The sequence below is a fragment of the Miniopterus natalensis genome, chromosome 4 (genome assembly GCF_054644295.1).
Source record: "Miniopterus natalensis isolate mMinNat1 chromosome 4, mMinNat1.hap1, whole genome shotgun sequence".
Lineage (NCBI taxonomy): Eukaryota > Metazoa > Chordata > Mammalia > Chiroptera > Miniopteridae > Miniopterus > Miniopterus natalensis.
In genome coordinates, this window is record NC_142084.1 from 26,482,833 (window position 1) to 26,493,295 (window position 10,463).

General features: G+C 45.9%; 1 pseudogene; it reads right to left on the bottom strand.

The window, feature by feature from the left end:
• Nucleotides 1-4,174: 4,174 nt before the first annotated feature.
• LOC148093237 (U6 spliceosomal RNA) lies at nucleotides 4,175-4,291 on the bottom strand (annotated as a pseudogene).
• Between the last annotated feature and the right edge of the window lie 6,172 nt (nucleotides 4,292-10,463).

A 10,463-nucleotide genomic window follows, 5' to 3' on the forward strand; every position in this document is an offset into this window, starting at 1 on the left:
GCCCCCTCAGCTGGACAGTGAGCAGCCTGGGCAGGTCCCGGATCCTGAGCTGGTCCTGGGTGGTGTGCCTCAGGTGCCACGGTTCAGGTAAAGCCTCACGCTGCTAACGTTTTCCTTCCTTCTCACACCATTTCTCACACTCTGCTTTCTCTTTCCTGGCAAGCGATGGATGATACCCCACTCCCTGAGCTCTGGGGTCCGGACCGCCTTTCCCCAGAGAGCCCGTGGCTTGCTTTCTCTTCCCGCAGGGATCTGCTCAAATGTTACCCACGGGAGGGGGGTCTCCTAATGTCCATCTCATTACTGTCCCGCCCCCGCCCCCGCCCCCGCCGCTACCTCTCCCCAACCCTTATTCCCCGTAGTTCCCAGTGCCGCCTAGCATCACGTACGCGGGACACCATGGAGACAGTGGAGTGAGGAGGAGACCTGCGTGGACTCTGTGGGAACCGCGCTCCGGGGTGGGGTGGGGACAGCTCTGAGTCGGCCCGCAGTTCGCAGTTATTATAGAGGATTAGTGGACAGTGATACCAGGGAGGCAAACAGGTCCAGACTGAAGCGGATCTTAATATCTCCTACTTATTTCTCCCACTGTGTCTTAGAACACTGCATAGAAATTAATTAGATAATTGCTACAAATTAATTGCCTTTGATTATGGGATGGAAGTCCTGCCATTTTTGTGGTGGTAGAACAGGCCTGCCTGTATGTAGAACTTCAGAAGTCTGCAGGTGGCCATGGGATCACAGGTCAGTTAAGCCAACTTAAAAATTTACCTTTTGATATCTGACCTTTTGCAACAGTATGAATGGACCTGGAGATTGTTATGCTAAGTGAAATAAGACAGTCAGAGAAAGACAAATACCATATGATCTCACTTATATGTGGAATCTAATGAACAAAATAAACAGGAACAAACTAGAAACAGGCATGGTTACATGGAACAGACAGTCAGCTATCAGAGGGAAAGAGGTTGGGGGACTGGATGAAAGAAAGTGAAGGGAGTAGCCAAAGAACATATATGCATAGCCCATGGACACACATATAACAGTGTGATGATAGCCAAAGGGAAAAGGGGTTGGGAGTAGGTGAAGGTGGGCAAAGGGGGAGAGATGGGGACAGGAAGACACTTTGCTTGGGCAATGGACATATGATGCAGTGTGCAGATGAGGTTTTATTGAATTGCACACTTGAAACCTGTATAGTTTTGCAAACCAATGTAACCCCATAAATTCACCACCCCCCCAAAAAAAATTGACCTTTAAATGTTTTCCCTTTGGAATTTCTTTTTTTCTTTTCTTTCTTTCTTTTTTTTTTTTTTTTTTAAATATGCCTTTATTGATTTCAGAGAGAGGAAGGGAGAGGGAGAGAAAGACAGAAATATCAATGATGAGAGAGTCATTGATTGGCTGCCTCTTGCATGCCTCCTACTGGAGATGGAGCCCACAACCCAGGCATGTACCCTGACCAGGAATCGAACCACGATCTCCTGGATCATAGGTCAATGCTCAACCACTGAGCCATGCTGGCCAGGCATCCTTTGGGATTTCTTGAGAAAAGACAGCACGTCCTGCCATTTAGGACTGGTGGTTACTGTCAGTTTTGCCTGACTGCTCACTCCAAGCCCTCTCCCCCTTCTTCCTCCTCCTAGGTCCTGTGGTGGCAGTTCTGGCCCTCCCTAGGAAGCTAAGTGCCTCTGAGCACACAGCAGGCAGGGTTCTGCTGCAGGGTGATTTTCTGTTCCTCTTTCTGAGTGGTGTTCTTGTGAACATTTTCAGTATTATAGGACAGATGACAAGTTGTCAGGGTTGCAAAAGGGAGAGGTGCTGCCAGATGTGTGCATGTGGCAGGAGGAAATCTGGCCAGCAGAGAATTTCTCCTTAGGGAAACCCAACTCAAGCAAATGTGTGTAACAACTCATTGAGGCCTCCGTTTTGAAGGCCTCTCAGTTCTGATCTAGAAGTAGGAAGGAGGAATAACGGTTATGTGCCAAGCACATTACATGTGATATCTCATCCAGTGCTCACAGCAAATACCCTCATTATTTCCTGAGGCTTATAAAGGTGAATAGCTCTATCCACCTCACACAAAGCTGGATTTGAACCCAGGTCTGCTAATCTCTAAGCCTGTGCTCTGTTCATACCCTGTGACTTGGGGTTTGACCTTAGCTCAAAGGTCATGAAACATGGCTAGATAGTGAAAGTGTAGGAATCTTGGCTTGGCCAGGTCACAAATGTCAATTTTTTGAGACAATGATGTGCCGAGAACAAATATGTCCATAGTAAACCACACTATGTATTTCTTTTTTTTTCTTTTTTCTTTTTTTTAATATATCTTATTGATTTCAGAGAGAGGAAGGGAGGGGGAGAGAGAGAGAGAGAAACATCAGTGATGAGAGAGTTGTCATTGATTGACAGCCCCAACTGGGGATTGAGCCCACAACCCGGGCATGTGCCCTGACTGGGAATCCAACCGCGATCTCCTGGACCCTAGGTTAATGCTCAACCCCTGAGCCACGCCTGGCCGAGCCACGCTATGTATTTCTAACACCAGTCTCATAGATCTGTGCCAGATCCAAGGTGGTTTATGTGATTTTACTGATTTTGTTCAAATGGTTACTCAAGCTTACTTGAAGCATTATAGAGTGGGCAAGAACATAATGGCCAGTGGACAGTAGACTGGGGATCTAAAAATTGGGGAGGCCTGGCCGGGCGTGGCTCAGCGGTTGAGCATCGACCTAGGATCCAGGCGACCGGTGTTCGATTCCCGGTCAGGGCACATGCCTGGGTTGTGGGCTGCAACCAATCAATGACTCTCATCATTGATGTTTCCATCTCTCTCTCTCCATCTCTTTTCCTTTCTCTGAAATCAATAAAGATATATTAAAAATAAAATAAAATATTTAATAAATAAATAAATAAATAAATAAATAAAATAAAAATTGGGGAGGATGGTTTTTTTAAGTTGAGATGTAATTCATATACCATATCATTCACCCATTTAAAATGTACAATTCGGCTAGTGACCCCTTGACCTTACCCTGACCAATCAGTAGAAACCAGGACCCTGAAAGGGCACACCTGGAAAATCTGAAGAATATTCTATTGAGATCTCCCCTAAGACCTCCTCTAAACTTCCAGCCTTTAAAAACCCTCTAAACAAAGGATCCAACGCAGGTGCTCTTCCTACTGGGAGCACACCAGTCCCTTTCCCTCCTCCCTCTTCTTCCCCCACAGGCTGATTATGCATGATACCCCTGAAGACAGGTGAGTGGACAGTATGTCTGGGGAGCTTCCTCTGGCTGCTGGTGGAAGGGGAGACAGAGAGATTTGAACCTCGCACCTGAAGATGGAGGGGGGCACATGCAAGGACCAAAGAGTAGCAACAAGGAGCTGAGAAGGCCCCCTGGCTGACAGGTAACAGGGACCCAGTCCTATAACCAAAAGGAACTGAATCTTGCCAACAACAGGAATGAGCTTGGAAGAGGACTCCAAGTGCCAGGTGAGGTCACGACAGGTAGAAACTTTGATTTTAGCCTTGTAAAGTGCTGAGCAGAGAACCCAGCCCCACCACCCTGGACTTCTGCCCTCAGACCTGTGAGAGAATAAAGCCTCAGTTCTAAGGCACTGAGTGGTTGTATGTTACGAGCGTGCTGATATCTGGATGCATTCACTGAACTGAAAACAAAGGTGGATTGCTGGTCAGGACAGACTGGCAGAGAAAAGGGGTCCAGGAGGACTTGGAGTGGCCGATGTCCAAAGCAGAGGAAGTAGGTGCTGGACAAATGTTGGCCACTGGGGCTGGAACTGCAGGGAGACCTGGGTCCCAGATTTGGGTGAAGATCTGCAGAGGGGCCTTTACCTCCAGACACTGTGCCTATACCAGAATCACTGATTCCATGAGGTGTGATGGGATGGAGAAAGCCGGTGACATTGTCACTGCCCAAGCCCAGCTATACCCCCTGGGGCTGGGGTCTGCCAGTAGCTTGGGCCTCTCTCAAATGTGTGCCCACCAGTGGAGCAGTGAGGAATGAACAGGACTCACCTGTGAGTGCTCTGGCTTGTGAACTTTAAAAAAAAAATTATTAAAATTTTTTTATCTTTATTGTTGAAAGTATTACAGACATCCTCTTTTATCCCCCGTTGACCCATTCTTCCCGCCCCCGCGCCCAACTTTTAAAAAAATATAGAATGCTTCATGGATTTACATGCCATCCTTGCTGGGGGGGGGGGACAGGACATGCTAATCTTCTCTGAATCATTCCAATTTTAGTACATGTGCTGCTGAAGAGAGCACTGGGTTGGGAACTTTTTATGATTGCTGTTGATGGCTGGTTTCTTGCTTTGCCTTTGGCATGGTCATGGTCCTTCTCTAGAATGTGAGAACTGGAAGCTTCTTTAGACCCATCTCTTTCCCCTAACAGAGGGAAATGAAGCTTGGAGGGGCAGTGACTTGCCCCCACCACAGAGCAAACCAGGAACCAGGCTCCTCTCCCTCCCTCCCTCCCTCCCTCCCTCCCTCCCTCCCTCCCTCCCTCCCTCCCTCCCTCCCTCCTTCCCTCCCTCCAGCAGGTGTTCCCCTTCCTAGTCCTGTGCTCCTTCTCCACAGACCCCAATACTGCCAACGAGAGACAGGAACCTGGTGCATGTGCTCAGCTTCTCTCTGTGCCTTCCTTTTTTTACATATGAGAAGCAGGAATCTATTTTTCTCTTTCTCCATGAGGGACAGAGAGAACAGCCAGGCTGGAATAAAGCAAACTGGAAGGTAAACTGAGTTAAGGGTGTTTTGGGCTTCATTGGGAGACCTTGAGTGTCAAAGTACAATTTGTTACTGGTCCAAAGTCTGTGTGCCCAATACTTCAAAAGGCCAAAGCTCAAAACATCAGAGTACGGCCCAGCCAGGCGTGGCTCAGCAGTTGAGTATTGGCCTAGGATCCAGGAGATTGTGGTTCGATTCCCGGTCAGGGCACATGCCTGGGTTGCAGGCTCAATCCCCAGTAGGGGGTGTGCAAGAGGCAGCCGATCAATGACTCTCATCATTGATGTTTCTCTCTCTCTCCCTCTCCCTTCCTCTCTCTGAAATCAATAAAGATATATTTAAAAAAACAAACAAATAAACAAACAAAAAACACATCAGAGTATGGAGTAAGGAAAGGTTTTTTGATTGAGAAGGTGCCAACTGAGAACTGGAAGACCTAGTGATAGCTTAAATCCAACTGTGTACTTAAGAAAGTATAGAGTTTGGGCTTCTTTTATGTCAAGGGAAGGGGAAATAGGTGGGACAAGAGGTGATTGACCACCATAGACATCTGGGAGCCAGCAAGGGTTCAAGGAAGACTGTGCTAGTTGCTGTGAGTCTGGTCATGAGGTTCCTATAAATCTATGATAAATAATACATACTTCCCTTATCTCCTCAAGCAGAATTCCTCTAGTGATTAGTATGTCTTTATGTAAGACTAAGCAGAAGCTATTAGCCTGAAGGCCATGGGAACAAAACAGGCTTGAACAAGATGGCGTCAGAGACTGAGCATTTCACTCGGTAACAACTTGATTTAGATGAGGGATTGGCAAACATTTTCTGTCAAGGGCCAGATAGTAAATATTCTAGGCTGTGGGCTATATAATCTATGTCTCAACTATTCAACTCTGCTGTATAGCATGAAAGCAGCCATGGACAATATATAAACAAATGGATGTGGCAGTGTGTCGATAAAATTTTATTTATAAAAACATGCAGCAGGCTGGATTTGGCCCATGGGCAGTAACTTACAGTAGTTAAGTTGATTTGGATGCTGGTGGTGGTGGTGGCGGCTTCCCCTATTGTCATCAATACCATTATTTGGAGCTTAATTGTGAAAAGTCTTGCTGGCAACATAGAGCCCTTAAGAGGTTTTTTGAAAAGTAGTAATATGATTGTTTTCCATTAAAAAAAAATTTAAATAAGTAATATATTGGCATGGTTCAAAATTATACCAAAAAGCTATACAGTGAAGTGTCCCTCCCATCCCTGTTTCAGCTACCCATTTTTCTAACCAATGAGGCCCATTTCCTATATTGCCTTCCATAGGCAGTCTATATCTGTATATATACAAATGCTATCTCCCCCTCCCCCTTTATAGAAATGGTAGCATACTATGTACAGCTTTCTGCACCTTGCTGTTTTCTGTGGGAGACTATTCCTTTACAAGTTTGGTGTTTTCATTCACATAGTATTAACAAATTAATTTATCAAATGTCTAGGGAGGTTTGACATCTTCATGAACACAATAGGACTTTCCATTTGCTCACATCTTTTGTGTGCTCAAGTATTTTATATTTTCTTTGTCTTTATCTTGAATATTTCTCTTTCTTTCTCTATTTTTCATTCTCAACGGAGGATATTTTTTCCATTGCTTTTTTTTTCAGAGAGAGTGGAAGGGAGAGAGAGAGAGAAACATTGATGTGAGGGGGACACATCCGGGCCAGGCATCAAGCTTGCAAGCGGTGCCCTTGGCTGGAATTGAACCCACAACCCTTCAGTCCATGGGTTGATGCTCTAACCACTGAACCAAACTGGCTAAGGCTTGAATATTTCTTGTTGAGTGTATTCCTATGTGTTTAGGTCCTTTCTCCTATCTTCTGATTATTGTTGGCATGTACAAAAGCTACCTACCTTACTGAATTCTCTTATAGTTTAGAATAGTGTTTGGTTAATTCTCTTTGGGTTTTTCATGTATATAATCATATTATCTACAAATGATGATATTTACCTACTCTTTCCCCAGTTTTATACCTCTAGTTTCTTTCTCTTGTCCATTTGCATTGGTGGTACCTCCAGAAAAGGTTAAAAAATAAAAGGAAGAAGGTGACCCTGTATTGTTTATTACTTTAATGAAAGTGTTTCTGGAAGATGACATTTGGGTTGTTTTTATAAATGTTCATATTATTCTGTTTAGTCAAGAATGTTTATGAAGGCCCTGGCCAGGTAGCTCAGTTGGTTAGAGCATCGTCCAGATATGCCAAGGTTGGGGGTTTGATGCCTGGTCAGGGCACATACAAGAATAAACCAATGAATGCATAAATAAGTGGAACAACAAATCAATGTCTCTCTCTTTCTCTCTCTCCCTTCCTTTCTTTCTAAAATAAAGAACTGATATATATGTTGAAATTTACCAAATGTCCTGTTAGTGTACATTGACAAGACTGTTTTTTTTTCTCTCTCTCTCTCTCATGTTACCTATTAATACTGTGCATTATATTAACAGAGTTTCTAATATTAAACCATCCTTGCTTTTCTGGAATAAGCCTTGCTTGGTTATGATTTAAAATTATTACTAATGTGCAGTTGGATGGTGTTTGCTTATACTTGAGGCAGGATAGTAAGGAGCTAGGGGAATTCCTTGACAAAGTGGAATAAGGGGAACTGAAACAAAATAATTAAACAAGGCCAAACAATTTGAGCAATTTACAGCCAGCTAATGAATCACAGGGTTTTATCTTTCCTAACCAAAGACATTTAGGAGCAATTGGTTTCACATTCCAGACAGTCCCAAAGCAGACTGGCCTTGGCCCTGGTCCCCTTCGTCCTGGTCCCTTTGAAGATGTTCTTTAAATATGAAACTAACCAGAAAATAACCTTGACCCCTCTATACAAACATTTTGATGAATCAATTACTGAAGGACACACCTGGAAAGCTAATGAATATTCTGTTAAGACCCTCCCATATAAAAAGCCTCAGGACAAAGGACCCAGTGGGAGCTCTTGCTAGAGCACTCCCATACCTTGTATCTCTGCTCTCTTTCTCCTAAACTTTAAGGGTCCCCAGGAGACTTGCAACCAGGGGAGCAGCAGGCAGTGGCAGCTCATCCCAGGTTTATTGTCGGAACCTGTATCCCAGGCCCCCTTTTTTCTCTGACTTTACAGTGAGCTAACAGCAGCCTCGCCTTGGCTCACTTCTTTCATTGTGATTTTTATTTCTCAGTAAGCCAAAGCAGCCCTGCCTAGGCTTATTTTTTTTTTCTTTTTTCTTTTTAATATATCTTTATTGATTTCAGAGAGAGGAAGGGAGAGGGAGAGAGAGAGAGATAGAAACATCAATGGTGAGAGAGTTGTCATTCATCAGCTGCCTCCTGCACGCCCCAACTGGAAATCAAGCCTGCAACCTGGGCATGTGCCCTGACCAGGAATCCAACCGGGATCTCCTGGATGCTAGGTCGATGCTCAATTGCTGAGCCACACCCGGCTGGGCTAGTCTTATTTTTTATAACATTTCCAAGAAGCCAAAGTTGCCTCTCCTAGGCTATCGCCTGTTGCTTTTTCTACCTTAAGCCCTTCCTTTGTTTCACTGTCCCAGCTTTAATAAACATACTCTCAAAATCACTTGGATTCATATTGTGAAATCTTTCCTGCACAAAGTCAAGGATCCACACACTACCAGCCTGTCTGAGGCAGACCTGGTCTGGGCCTGGTCCCTGTGGTAACATTCTTATTTGCATTCTGGCATCAATATTCATAACTGAGCTTGGTCTGTGATTTTCTTGTACTGGGTATGTGAAGCCTGGTGCCTGAGATGACCTCCAAGTGAAGAAGTGGAGGAGGCCACAGGACCTGTGCTTCTGGAGCTCAGGGGAAAGGGCTGGACTAGGAAGAGAGATTCATGAGTTGTTTGCATAGAGATGGTATTTTCTGCAAGTAGACTGGAGAGATAGAGGTGAGGAGAGGAGGAGGACTGAGCCCTGGGGTTCTCCCACATGTTGGAGTCAGCCTCTGAGGGGGAGGAACCAGCAAAAGAAGTGGAAGATTATTTGGCAATAAAGAGGAATGAGAAGGTTCTGATCCCTGCTATAATATAGATGAAGCTTGAAAACATTATGCTTGACACAAAAAGTATGATTCCATTTGTATAAAATATCCAGAATAGGCAAATCTATAGAGAGAGTTGCAGGGGCTGGAGGGAGGGTGGGGCTGGGAATGACTGTTAATGAGCAAGTGTTTTTTTTTAGGTGATGCAAATATTCTAAACTCAGATTATGGTGATGGTTGCCCCACTCTGTGAATATGCTAAAACTATTTGAATTGTACACTTTAAGTGAGTGGATTTGATGGTATGTTAATAAAAATGTGGGGGAATCCCTGCTCCTTTCCCTTCCCCCTCTTCTTCCCTCTCAGTTGTGTCTCCTAAACTCTAAGGGACCCCTGAGACTTGCAACCAGGGGAGCAACGGGCAGCAGCAGCTTGTCCTGGGCTAACCCCCTGAACCTGTCTCCAAAGCCCCTTTTCTCTGATTTCTCAGTGAGCAAAAGCAGCCCCCGCTTAGGCTCATTTCTTTCCTATAACATTTCTGGAGAGCCAAAGGCACCCCAGTAGGAGGCCAGTTTTCACCTTTTTGGCAAAGTGGAGGTACATTAATTGGCACGAAGTTAAATTCTTGTATACCATTCTTCATTGCTGTAAGTACTGACCTAACAGCCAGAAGAAGGTCAATTTTAGAAGGAACATTTCCCCAAGAGAAAAAGATTTATTGGCAGGAGGTGACAAAGGGAAATATGTGGGCCAGGAGCTATAGCATAGGCTAAAACCAACATAGATCAGTAAGTGATCTGGCTGTCCTGGGTGACTGGAGCTCGGTCTGGAAAGGCAGAATCCTGCAGAAGGACTAGGCGCGGTGGGAGGGGTTGTGCCCGGGAAGAGGCTCTGCTGAGTCAGGGAGCAGGCAGGATCAAGGTGTGGGACGTCGGAATTGATGAGGCTTTTTGTCACCGGGAAAGAAAGGACTGGACCTGAAAATCTGGCCCCAGCTCCTCCAGGCCAGCCGCAAGTATTCGTTGGGACCTCCGTGCGTAAAGCGCTTGCCGAGGTCCGCCTGGGAATTGGTCCTTACTCGGGTGGACCCGAGCCCTGCGCAGGCGCAGATCGAGCGATGGGCGTGCCGGAAATACTACGGTCAGGTCAGAAAACCCGGGGGCAGGGCTGTGAGCCCCGGGGCACTGCCCGGGTGGCTGGGGGTGTCATCTGGCAGGAACAGGATTTGGGGAGGGAGGGAGGAGGTGATTCCAGGCAGATGGAGGTTTGCACTTACCAAGTGATCCTGAAGCCACGAATGTGGGGCTCTGGACATTGCCGGCGGAGATCGCTCAGGATGCTGGGAGGAGGCGACAGGTGGGGGGCCGCAGGAGCGACTGAGCCGGGTGAGGGAGCTCGGCGGGCAGGTGCTGCAGCCAGAGGTCTAAAGCAAGGGACAATGACCACATCGTGGCCTGTGCTGGGTTTTCATCCGCTTTACACCTATTTGAGTGCTGGCCCGATTTCCAATGAAGAAAATTGAGGCTTAAAAAGGGAAAATGACTTGTCCTAAATCCCAGAGTTGGGGACGCCGGGCAGCCGGGATTTGAGCTGGGCCTCTTGATTCCAAAACCAAATCTGGAACTTCTGTATTGAAGTTTAGGGAGAGTTGAATGGTTTAGAACAGGGCCTGGCAACTTTTCCTTTA